General features: G+C 44.2%; 1 protein-coding gene across 4 annotated transcripts in view; it reads right to left on the bottom strand.

The window, feature by feature from the left end:
* LOC139408887 (chondroitin sulfate N-acetylgalactosaminyltransferase 1-like) overlaps positions 1 to 7,504 on the bottom strand; it is a 35,703-nt gene extending 28,199 nt beyond the window's left edge. The window contains exons 1-2 of one of the 4 annotated variants that reach the window (XM_071153314.1): positions 7,377 to 7,504; positions 137 to 256 (exon numbers count right to left, since the gene is read on the bottom strand). The gene's annotated coding sequence lies outside the window, so the exon portion shown is untranslated. The remainder of the gene's footprint in view (positions 1 to 136; positions 257 to 7,376) is intronic. The other 3 variants (XM_071153315.1, XM_071153316.1, XM_071153317.1) reach the window with 3 other exon arrangements.
* Between the last annotated feature and the right edge of the window lie 5,030 nt (positions 7,505 to 12,534).

The following is a 12,534-nucleotide window of genomic DNA, read 5'->3' as shown; positions in this document are numbered from 1 at the left end:
TTTTTTTTGACATAGGCTTTTTTACAGCGAATCGGCCTGAACTGGTCGTGGTTAAAGGAGGATGTTCTACTGTGACATACAGGAAAAGCTCCAGGTGGGGCTGCCCGGGCCGCACCACCTGGTTTCACTGCCTTACCATAACCCCATCATCAGGTCCATCCCTGAGAGAAAGGAGGAGAGCACGCAAAACCAGTCCCAGATGTCATTGGAGAGGAGTTCAGGGGGCACGTTCCGGACCAAGTTTGTGGGAAACCTGCTTTAGAGAGAAGGGGGAAAATGGAGGACAGGGTTTAGAGGAAGAAAGAGAGAGGGGAGAGAAAGAGAGCTAGAGGTAGAGTGATCTATTGAGCGAGGAAGAGAGGGAGGGTTAGAGGTAGAGAAGGGGCTTTTTGATGTCCCTCTGGCCCTCAGGTGATTCTCCTTCCCCTTGATTAGGCTTACTGGTAGCTGGTTTCCTCAGTGCCAGACCCAAGCCGTATCCTCGCCTACCCTACCCACCATCTGGCCCACTCAGCTCTTAAAAACCCCCATCTGTTCTGCAACACACTAAACACATCTCTCAGTTAGACACTCCACCTCTCTATCGGTGTACAGGACACACAAAAGCACACATTGACATACAACAAAGTCACAAAGTATTTCAAATGGTAGACCTATACCCTATACTTAGTAAACACAAAGAGAACATTATACCTGGGTATTGAAACATTCTCTGTGTACTTTCACATGTACTTTCTTCCAGATGCTCACAACTTCTCTCAACTAGGCTACGTCTTTATAGGTACTACAAATAGCGCAATTAGTTCTGCGTTTTCATTGCTGTGAAAAAGTAGGTTCCCTTTATTTAATATTAGGTTTTGGTTGAAGATCTGATAACATTCAGTATCATAAAATATGCAAAAGTAGAGAAAATTAGAAAGTGGTCAAATACTTTTCCCTGGCAGCGTAAGTACTAATCTATATTTGCCTAAAGCAATGGTACTTGAACCATAAACACTATAACATTGCCTTTCATAAAACAATGCACAGATGAGGAAAATTAGAGGGCGCATCCTTAGTGCATCACAATAAAAAGTCACAATGTTTTTAATACCACACAAAATCCATCCCTATAATTACAACTCTTTAAATAATGTGTGAGAAGGGATAGCTGGGCTTGATTCCTGTGTCTCTGGGCTTCAAACCCCACATCCTGCTGTCTTTTGGTTAAACTAGTGTCTTAAAAAGGTATTTACTTCCTTCCTATGTCCTTCAACCAGACAACTATTTTTAGTTTATTAGTGAGTTCTTCTTATTAGTGGGTTCCTCTAGTCCCCTCAAACTCAACTCGAGGCCTCAAAGCCAGTTCCACCGCGTTTTTTCATTGTTCCCCTCTAATCAGGGACTGATTTAGACCTGGGACCACAGGTGAGTGCAATTAATGATCAGGTAGAACAGAAAACCAGCCGGCTCCGGACCTCGTAGGGTCAGAGTTGAATACCCCTGCCCTAGTCTATATGATCCATTTCCTATCCCATCGTCACAGACACTCAGAGGGGCAGGAGGGTGGGGAGGTGCTTGTGACAGCCTATAGTTTTCAGTGATAATATACGTGTACTGAATGTGTGTGTTCTGCCCTCAGTGCCTTGGCACTCACCACCCATGTCCAATGATTTGCCTGAAAACACATGAGCTCATCCAGCATGACCATCTAGCCTCAGGTCACATCTTATCTGCACAGATGGCATGGCTGTATGACACTCAAAGACATGCACGCAAGATCACACGCGCGCACAAACTGGCATGCACTCCCACACACTTCTTTCCCCCTCCGCTTTCCAGCTGTCCATGAAATACATGATGGACCGGATTTCTGGCAAATTAAAGCGCAGATTCCAGCGACCTTTTCCAAGAAAACGGTGTAATACTTTGGCCAGCGATGCCAGCCTCCATTCACTGATCTTGGAATAGGATCAGTGAATGGAGCCAGTGTGGATACATGTGCACTTGACTGGTAGCCAAGACTACTGGTTACATAACACAATGAGAGGTGGAGTTAGTGTATGTGGCCAGGGCTAGTGTGTGTGTGTGTCTGTGTGTGGAGCTGGGTCGATGAGGGCGACAAGTTTATTAGGTACACCCATCTAGTTGGACCCCCCTTTGCCTCCAGAACAGCCTGATTTCTACGGGGCATGAAAATGTTGCTCAATTGGTGGCAAGGGACCTAATGTGTGCCAGGAAAACATTCCCCACACTGTTACTCCACCGTCACCAGCCTGTACCGTTGACACCAGGCAAGATGGAGCCATGGACTCATGCTGCTTATGCCAAATCCTGACTCTGCCATCAGCATGATGCAACAGGAACCGGGATGATGCAACAGGAACCATCGAACCAGGCATTGTTTTTCCACTCCTCATATTGTCCAGTGTTGGTGATCACTGGAGACGCTCCTTGTTGTTTTTAGCTGATAGGAGTTGAACCCGGTGTGGTCGCCTGCTGCAATAGCCCATCCGTGACAATGACCAACGAGTTGTGCGTTTCTGAGATGCCGTTCTGCACACCACTCTTGTACTGCACCGCTATTTGCCTGTTTGGCATGCCCGTTAGCTTGCACGATTCTTGCCATTCTCCTTCGACCTTTCAGTAACAAGCTGTTTTCGCCCACAGGACTGCCGCTGGCTTTGATTGTCGCACCATTCTCAGTAAACCCTAGACACGGTTGTGTGGGAAAAGCCCAGGAGGCCGGCCGTTTCTGAGATACTGGAACCACGCTCAAAGTCGCTTAGGTTACTCATTTTACCCAGTCTAACATTCCATTGAACAGTAACTGAATGCCTCGATGTCTGTCTGCCTGTTTTATATAGCAAGCCATGGCTACATGACTTACTCTCTGTAGGAGTGAATTATATTCTTGAACAGCGTGGTGTACCTAATAAACTGGCGATTGAGTGTATATCAGTGGACTGTACTTCAGAGATGGACTGTACTTCAGAGAGAGGATGACTGACACCTGATCTGTGTAACATGAGCTAAACGTCACATCAGCACCACCAGCAGGCCAGTAGAGGACTAACTGGTGAATATTTCACACAGTAAACAACAGAACATCTCTAACAGATCGACATTGGACTCACACACAGATGCAGACATATAATGTATTGTTGTATTAAGCATCTCACTGAGGTAAATCATACCCTCCTAAACAGAAAGTTAAGTGGACAACATACACTACATGGCTCGTTGAACATCTCATTCCAAAATCATGGGCATTAATATAGAGTTGGTCCCCCCTTTGCTGCTACAACAGCCTCCACACTTCTGGGAAGGCTTTCCACTAGATGTTGGAACATTGCTGCGGGGACTTGCTTCCATTCAGCCACAAGAGCATTAGCGAGGTCGGGCATTGATGTTGGGTGATTAGGCTTGGCTCGCAGTCGGAGTTCCAATTCATCCCAAAAGTGTTCGATTGGGTTGAGGTCAGGGCTCTGTGCAGGTCAGTCAAGTTCTTCCAGACCAATCTCGACAAACCATTTCTGTATGGACTTCACTTTGCTAAAACAAGAAAGGGCCTTCCCCAAACTGTGACACAAGGTTGGAAGCACAGAATTGTCTAGAATGTCATGAAAAACAGCCCCAGACCATTATTCCTCCTCCACCAAAACTTTACAGTTGCCACCGTGCATTCTCTTGGCATCCGCCAAACCGAGATTCGTCCGTTGGCTGCCAGATGGTGAAGCGTGATTCATCACTCCAGAGAACACATTTCCACTGCTCCAGAGTCCAATGGTGATGAGCTTTACGCCACTCCAGCTGACACTTGGTGTCACACAGCCAGGAGTGGTGGGTGTGGAGTCAAGCGCAGAGAGCAGAGGATATTGGGGGAAACCAAACTTTAATACGGTATCCAAAAGTAACGCCAAAACCAACAGGCGAAAACAAATATGTCCAACACAAAACTGAGCTCCAAACAGTCAGTGAACATAACACGCAACCAACCTAGACTAACAGAGAACAAGCCCGCACAAAAGCAGGCGGGCCTAACAGGCTTAAATAGTCCTGAACCAAAACTCAAACAAGAAACAGGTGCAACCAATAAGACATAACAAACAGAAAACGGGATCGGTGGCAGCTAGTAGACCGGCGACGACGACCGCCGAGCGCCTCCCGAACAGGCAGGGGGGCCACCTTCGGTGGAAGTCGTGACACTTGGCATTGCGCATGGGGATCTTAGGCTTGTGTGTGGCTGCTCGGCCATGGAAACCCATTTCACGAAGCTCCAGATGAACAGTTCTTGTGCTGACATCCAGAGGCTTCACGATAACGCAATAACAGCACTTGACCAGGGCAGCTCTAGCAGGGCATAAATCTGACAAACTGACTTGTTGGAAAGGTAGCATCCTATGACGGTGCCACATTGAAAGTTGAAAGTCACTGAGGTCTTCAGTACAGACCATTTCACTGCCCATGTCTGTCTATGGAGATTGCATGGCTGTATGCTCGATTTTATACACCTGTCAGCAACAGGTTTGGCTGAAATAGCCAAATCCACAATTTTTAAGGGGTGTCCAAATACATTTGGCCATGTAGTGTATGTTTGGCAAGTGACTACTAGTCATTTCACTGCTACAGCGTGGGGTCTGACACTACTATGGAAAATAGAATGTGGCTGATTTTTGACTGCCAGTGCTCATAGTTAAAATATTTGACTAAATCATTCATAAAAAACACATTTCAATCAATCCCAGTTGGGTTTTTCATGGTTTAGAAAACAACAGGATTTTTTATGGACAAATATTTTAGCAGTGAGGGACTTAACCCCAACTTTCCTAACTAAAATCAAGAGGTTGAATTGTAAGAGAGCAGAATTGCGGCTATAGGCTATAGGAGATCTGATGTGGTGACGTGGTTAATCTATGGTGAAACAACCCAAATACTGACACTTTAGTCTCTCACGACTTTAATATTTTACTGCTAATCTCCCCAATTGTCATCAGAATTTAGCATGACAAGAGGCGGGTGGGCTGGCTGGATGAGTGTGTATGTACAGTGCCTGTCATGTTACAGCCATATTCTAAAATTATTATTTTTCCCTCAACAATCTACACACAATACCACATAAAGACAAAGGAAAAACTGTTTTGTAGAAATGCTTGTAAATTTATTAAAAATAAAACAGAAATACCTTATTTACATAAGTATTCAGACCATTTGAAATTGAGCTCAGACGTATCCTGTTTCCATTGATCATCCTTGAGATGTTTCTACAATTTGATTGGAGTCCACCTGTGATTGGACATGATTTGGAAAGGCACACACCTGTCTATATAAGGTCCCACAGTTGAAAGTGCATGTCAGAGCAAAAACCAAGACATGAGGTCAAAGGAATTGTGTGTAGAGCTCAGAAACAAGATTGTGTCAGGGCACAAATTTTAGGAAGGGTATCAAAACATTTATGCAGCATTGAAGGTCCCCAAGAACACAGTGGCATCCAACATTCTTAAATAGAAGAAGTTTGTAATCACCAACTCTTCCTAGAGCTGGCCGCCTGGCCAAACTGAGAAATCGTGGTTCCTCTGAGGAGATGGGAGAACCTTCCAGAAGGACAACCATCTCTGCAGCACTCCACCAATTAGGCCTTTAGGGTAGAGCGGCCAGGCGGAAGCAACTTCTCAGTAAAAGGCACACGACAGCCCGCTTGAAGTTTGCTAAAAAGGTACCTAAAGGAGTCTCAGACCATGAGAAACAAGATTCTCTGGTCTGATGAAACCAAGATTGAACTCTTTGGCCTGAATGCCAAGCGTCATGTCTGGAAGCAACCTGGCATCATCCCTACGGTGAAGCATGGTGGTGGCAGCATCATACTGTGGGGATGTTTTTCAGTGGCAGGGACTGGGAGACTAATCAGGATCGAGGGAAAGATGAACGGAGCAAAGTACAGAGAGATCCTTGATGAAAACCTGCACCAGAGCGGATCTCAGACTGGGGCAAAGGTTCACCTTCCAACAGGACAACGACCCTAAGCTCACAGCCAAGACAACGCAGGAGTGGCTTTGGGACAAGTCTCTGAATGTCCTTGAGTGGCCCAGCCAGAGCCTGGACTTAAACCCGATCTAATATCTCTGGAGAGACCTGAAAATAGCTATGCAGCGACGCTCCCCAGCCAACCTGACAAAGTTTGAGAGGATCTGCAGAGAAGAATGGGAGAAACTCTCCAAATACAGGCATGCCAAGCTTCTAGCATCATACCCAATAAGACCCAAGGCTGCAATCACTGCCAAAGGTGCATCAACAAAGTACTGAGTAAAAGGTCTGAACACTTATGTAAATGTGATTTAAAAAAAGTTTTTATACATTTGTCAAATATTAAAAACATTTTTCCCTCTCTGTCATTATGGGGTATTGTGTGTAGAGGATGAGAAAACAAACACAAAAATCTATTTTAGAATGAGGCTGTAACGTAACCTAATGTGGAAATAGTGAAGGGGTCTGAATACTTTCCGAATGCACTGAATGTGTGTGGGTGCATGACTGCGCACAAAACTAATTGAAATCATGACCTCTCCCTGTTCAGTTATTGATTTACACTTCATCACTCTCTCCCCATATGTGTGTGTGTGTGTGTGTGTGTGTGTGTGTGTGTGTGTGTGTGTGTGTGTGTGTAAAGAGAGGAGACTTGAATAATGGTGCCTTATTCATTGGGACAGGATAGTGGGATGTTTTTTTTAAACCATGGGAGGGCAAGATAATATTGAGAAGAGAATGGACTAATAGAATATGAATAGCCTGGAGTGGAAATGGGATTGTGTCTAATGAGATGAAAGAGGGTAGTGTTGGAATGAGATGAGACAGTATCCTACTCTCACTTCTCCAGCAGTAAGCTATTGGGGATAGAATGGAAGGGGTTTAGTGAAGAGGAGCGGTGTGCACGGTTCTCTCATGTTAATAGACATCATAATGACACATTCTCTTCTGTGGGAGAGACAGACGGGCACTCTGATTTAGAGGCATTATGTTGTAACGCTCCTACCTTTTCTTGTGTGACTAGAAACTGTCAATGGTACCACAGGTTACCTATTAGTTCTCTCTTTCTCTCTCCCTCCCTCACACACACACACACACACGCCAAATAATTTTACAAATTGAAATGAAATGCCTGAACTGACTAGTTAAAATCGAAACAATTTCCTCACCAAATCTTACACTCAAGTAAAGAGACTCTAAACGTCCTAATGTGAACAGTTAATTGTGTGTACATGGCAACATGTGCTCACATCAACCGCAACTCTCAAACAATAGCCAACCAATGGCAAAGTGTACCCTACTTTCCCACAGCATCGCAATCTCACGCTTTAGACACACAATCTTTAACAATAATCCTTGTAATCTCTACGTACCTTTCAGTTTCATTCATCCATTTCTCTTAATTCCAGCGGAGGGGTTCGCTGAAGCGCACGGTGCGGTACCCAAACCTGGACCGGTCTTCGAGCTCCTGAGTCCGTGAACACGAGCCTAAAGAGTGTGTGTATGTGTGTGTGTGTGTGTGTATGTATACTCTGACAGGAACAGGATCCGCGAGTCCGCCCCGGTGATTCCTCCGCCTCTCCTCTCGCAACTCACATAATGGATGTGTTGTTACCTGATTCAGCATGCCATTAGCATAAGAAACACTACTGGCTTTCATACCAGCCTGGTCTCATAGACTAGACTTAACATAGTAAACATAAATCCGGTACACTCAAATTAGTGTGATAAAGTAAGTTTGGTATGGTTACATAAAACAGATTGTTAGAGCAAATGCTAAAGTAGGTTAGTTGGTCAGAGTGGATGGGTAGGCATACAACCTGAATGTTTAGCAACCCAAAGGTTGTGGGTTCAAATGTCATCGCAGACAACTTTAGCATTTTAACAAATTAGCAACTTTTCAACTACTTAGTACTTTTTCTCTATTTTGTATGTTAGCTAACCCTTCCCCTATTGTACGTTTTGCAAATTCGTGACTTATAATATGAATTGTAATTCATAACATATCATGGAACAGCCAAGCCTCACATCCAATTTGCGCATATATGTACAAAATGTATTTCAGCAGATTTTGTGCGTTTTTGTGTGGTTAAATTCGTTCGAAAATACAACAATTTATGTGCTACTTAATTTGTGCGAAAAGACACTAATTTAACCAGTAGGCACACAAGCCTTTGCAACAACCATATACGCGACTATACCTTACCCCAACCTTAACCCTAACCTTAACCATTCTACTAACTATACCTAACCCTAACTCTAACTGGACCTAACCCTAACCCCCACCCTACAGACAGACGACTCTTTGACCCAACCAATGGGTCAATCTACAAGTGGGCAACCATGGGGCCCACAACTTTGGCCGGCCGCGCCCGGATCCCTCCGGCCTAAATGCATATGTGTGGAGTGCACCCCCTCCCTTCCCCCCTCCGGTTTCCACGTGTCAGAGATGGAAGTGGATCAACCGACTCAAAACTAGAAACCAAACTCCTAGGTTGCACTATGCTTTCCACATCCGTTGACAAGCGGACCTAGACATTATGACCACACCACTCGATATGGACACATGGCAACCAACCGAGGACCAAACCTGCATAAGGTGCGCAACTCAAGGGATTTTGCCTGATCCTAAATTAAATACATGGCAACCAACCGAGGACCAAACCTGCATAAGGTGCGCAACTCAAGGGATTTTGCCTGATCCTACATCGAGTTTAAGAACAAAAATTAAATATAAACTATCGCGTCTATATGGTTGTTGAAAAGGCTTGTGTGTAGCCTACTGGTTAAATTTGTGACTTTTCGCACAAATTAAGAAGCACATAAATTTGTGTCTTTTCTCACAAATTAAACCAGAAAAACGCACAAAAATGCACAACATTTGCAAAAATGCATTTTGTACATATATGCACGAATTGATTGTGAAACTGTGTTGCATGGAAATGGGTGAAGGACATCCACAAATTAAAACATAGGCCAACCACACAAAACGTAACATATCATACTAAATTGAGTATCTCGGATATACTTACAGAATAATACGAAATTCTCTGAGACCAGGTTGTTCATACACAGACCAGCAAGAAAGTAGTCTTATTTGATTGAATCTCTAAATGCATTAGACATGTGGATCTGGATTTGTCTATGCACAATTTCAGTTGTGTAACTTGTGCTGTATTTTATTCGGTCTGGCCCTGAAATAGACATGACAATCCCATGTGAAGAAATCGGGGAGATGAGAGTTGAGATACGCCCCTGACACACAAGCATGCTATAAAGCGCTCCACACTCGATTCTGTCCTTTGATCTAGTATGAACAAGTAAAACTGTGGTGGTGAAATATCAAACGTAGGCCTACTGTTCTTGGCTAACATGCATGTGGAAATAAATCAAGATCAATTTGATGGATAAAAGCCTAATCCTTTTTGCTCCCAACATCAGGTCCATTATTTTCGGTAATATGAGTCTCTTGTCAGTTAAGGAAAGGAAGTACTGAGGTCCTCCTGTTGCAACTCTGTTCTGTTGACAATGCGGTTTAGAAGAAGAGCTGAGCAGCGGTATGAAAACCACATCCGGTGCTACAAAATAGTGGTTTATTCATCAGGGCTGCACTCACGACTCACACAATCCCACTGGCTGTGTCTCGAAGCACACTGAGAACCGGTCTCAGAGCAGTGGTTGCGGTCAGACAGTTCATTTGGATACTTGGGACGTCTGACTCAAGCAAATCAAATCAAATGTTATTGGTCACATACACATATTTAGCAGATGTTATTGTGGGTGTAGCGAAATGCTTGTGTTCCTAGATCCAATAGTGCAGTAGTATTTAAAATGATTCACAACAAAACACACAAATCTAAAAGTAAAATAATGGAATAAAGAAATATATAATATTAGATTTAGCAATGTCGGAGTGACACTGGCTAAAATACAGTAAAATAGAATACAGTATATACATATGAGATGAGTAAAGCAGTAAGTCTATGTATATAGGGCAGCAGCCGGTGCAGGGTTGCGTAACAGTGTGGAAGCCGGGTGGAAGCCGGCTAGCAGTGGCTATTTAACAGACGGATGGCCTTGAGACAGAAGCTGTTTTTCAGTCTCTCGGTCCCAGCTTTGATGCACCTGTGCTGACCTCGCCTTCTGGATGATAGCGTGGTGAACAGGCTGTGGCTCTGGTGGTTGATGTCCTTGATGATCTTTTTGGGCTTCCTGTGACATTGGGGCTGTAGGTGTCCTGGAGGGCAGGTAGTTTGTCCCCGGTGATGCGTTGGGCAGACCGCACCACCCTTTGCCATACCAGGTGGTGATCCAGCCCGTTAGGATGCTCTCAAAAATCTGTGAGGCTTTTGGGGGCAAGCCAAATTTCTTCAGCCTCCTGAGGTTGAAGAGGCGCTGTCGCGCATTCTTCACCACACTGTCTGTGTGGGTGGAACATTTCAGATCGTCAGAGATATGTATGCCGAGGAACTTGAAGCTTTCCACTTTCTTCACTGCGGTCCGGTCAATGTGGATAGGTGCGTGCTCCCTCTACTGTTTCCTGAAGTTCACGATCAGCTCCTTTGTTTTGTTGATGTTGAGTTAGAGGTTATTTTCCTGGCACCACTCTCCCAGGGTCCTCACCTCCTCCCTGTAGGCTGTCTCGTAATTTTTGGTAATCAGGCCTACTTATGTTGTGTCATCTGCAAACGTCACGATTGAGTTGAAGGTATGCGTGGCCACGCAGTCATGGGTGAACAGGTAGTACAGGAGGGGGCTGAGCACGCACCCTTATGGGGCCCGTGTTGAGGATCAGCGAAATGGAGGTGTTTTTTCCTACTTTCACCACCTGGGGGCGGCCCGCCAGAAAGTCCAGGACCCAGTTTCAGAAGGCCGCTTTCAGACCCAGGGACCTGAGTTTAATGAGGAGCTTAGAGGGTACGATGGTGTTGAATGTTGAGCTATAGTCAATGAAGAGCATTCTTACATAGATTCCTCTGGTCCAGATGGGATCGGGCAGTGTGACTGCGATTACGTTGTCTGTGGATCTATTGGGGGGGTGGGGGGGGGGGATTGACGTGGGTCTAGGGTGTCAAGTTAGACGTGATATGATCCTTAACTAGCCTCTCATTGTCAGTAAGAATTTGTTCTTAACTGACTTGCCTACTTAAGTAAAGGTTAAATAAAAAACATTAAGAAGCAAAAGAAAGCCTCTCAAACCACTTCATGATGACAGAAGTGAGTGCTACAGGGCAATAGCCATTTAGCTCAGTTACCTTTGCTTTCTTGGGTACAGGAATAATGGTTGACATCTTGAAGCAAGTGGGGACAGCAGACTTGGACAGAGAGAGATTGAATATGTCCGTAAACACTCCAGCCAGCCGGTCTGCACATACTCTGAGGACAGCGCAAGTGATTGTGTGCCATGCATTCAAGCAGTGTAAATATATAATATTAGGCAGCTCGCTACAGTTACATAGAGCAGCTGTCAGACCGGTGAACAAGTTTGAAAGGTTGCTCTGATCACCTGTTGCCCACCTTGACAAATAAAAAAAACTTTAATCAAAGCCCAAATAGACATTTCCATGGTCAAGACGGTGTCCTAAAGGCACTTCAGTTGAGTAAGGACGGCACATTTCTTCCACAGATTCAACATAATTCCCCATTATTGCAAAATATTCAACCGAAGACCGAATGGCCCACTCAGCACTATATAGGCAGTATTTCAGTCAGACCATAATGTAATCGGAGGGGAGGAGCTTACTTAGCTAGGGCTATGCCTATGGCATTTTGAGAGATTTGTTTAACACAAAATTCCTCCAATTTGTAAAGCCTCATTTACTTCAAAGAGTCAAATTCAGCTTAACATTTGGTCAAATCCCCCCCAAACTATAGTTTCCCTGTTTGACATACTGCAATAGCAACTCTCTTAAAATGTTATTTTAAAAGGGCATTGTTTCCAATAAATGTTCTCCCAAAATAAGGTTGAAAAACATACAACCTAGGAGGCAATGAGAGGTAGTGCTGTTTCAAACAATCTATAGCTGAGGATGTAGTCTCATAGGTGAGTCTATGGCGACATCTTGAGGTATTAAGTGAACTTGCCATAAAATCACTGAAATAAAGTGCAAAGATATTAGTATTACCTTGTTCGTTTACAGTCATCAAGAGGACATTTTTCAATTCACGTACATCAACATGATTTGTCATGATAGAATCTCTGGAGCCTGCTTTGCATGATTACAAGAAGGCCCTTAGGTAACCTTAAAAACAATCAAATCTACAGAGACTGGGATGTGTGCTGAGTGACTAGACTATCATAATCAAAGTTGAGGAGCTTGCCAATTTACAAGTAAAACAAAATGATGCTTAAATGCAAAGAGGTGCAAAGGCAATGAGGAGTGACACTCAGGTGTATTAGCCAAGGTGGAAATACCATCCTATGGGCTTTTCTAGAAGCATGCTAATGACACACTGGGGAATGACAGTGACATGAATGTTCCATACATAACACAACAACACAAGACTCCACAGTCAACAATAACTACACTG

The sequence above is a fragment of the Oncorhynchus clarkii genome, chromosome 5, assembly GCF_045791955.1.
Source record: "Oncorhynchus clarkii lewisi isolate Uvic-CL-2024 chromosome 5, UVic_Ocla_1.0, whole genome shotgun sequence".
Lineage (NCBI taxonomy): Eukaryota > Metazoa > Chordata > Actinopteri > Salmoniformes > Salmonidae > Oncorhynchus > Oncorhynchus clarkii.
The sequence above is the reverse complement of the archived record's forward strand: the minus strand, read 5'-3'. Positions and strand labels throughout refer to the sequence as shown.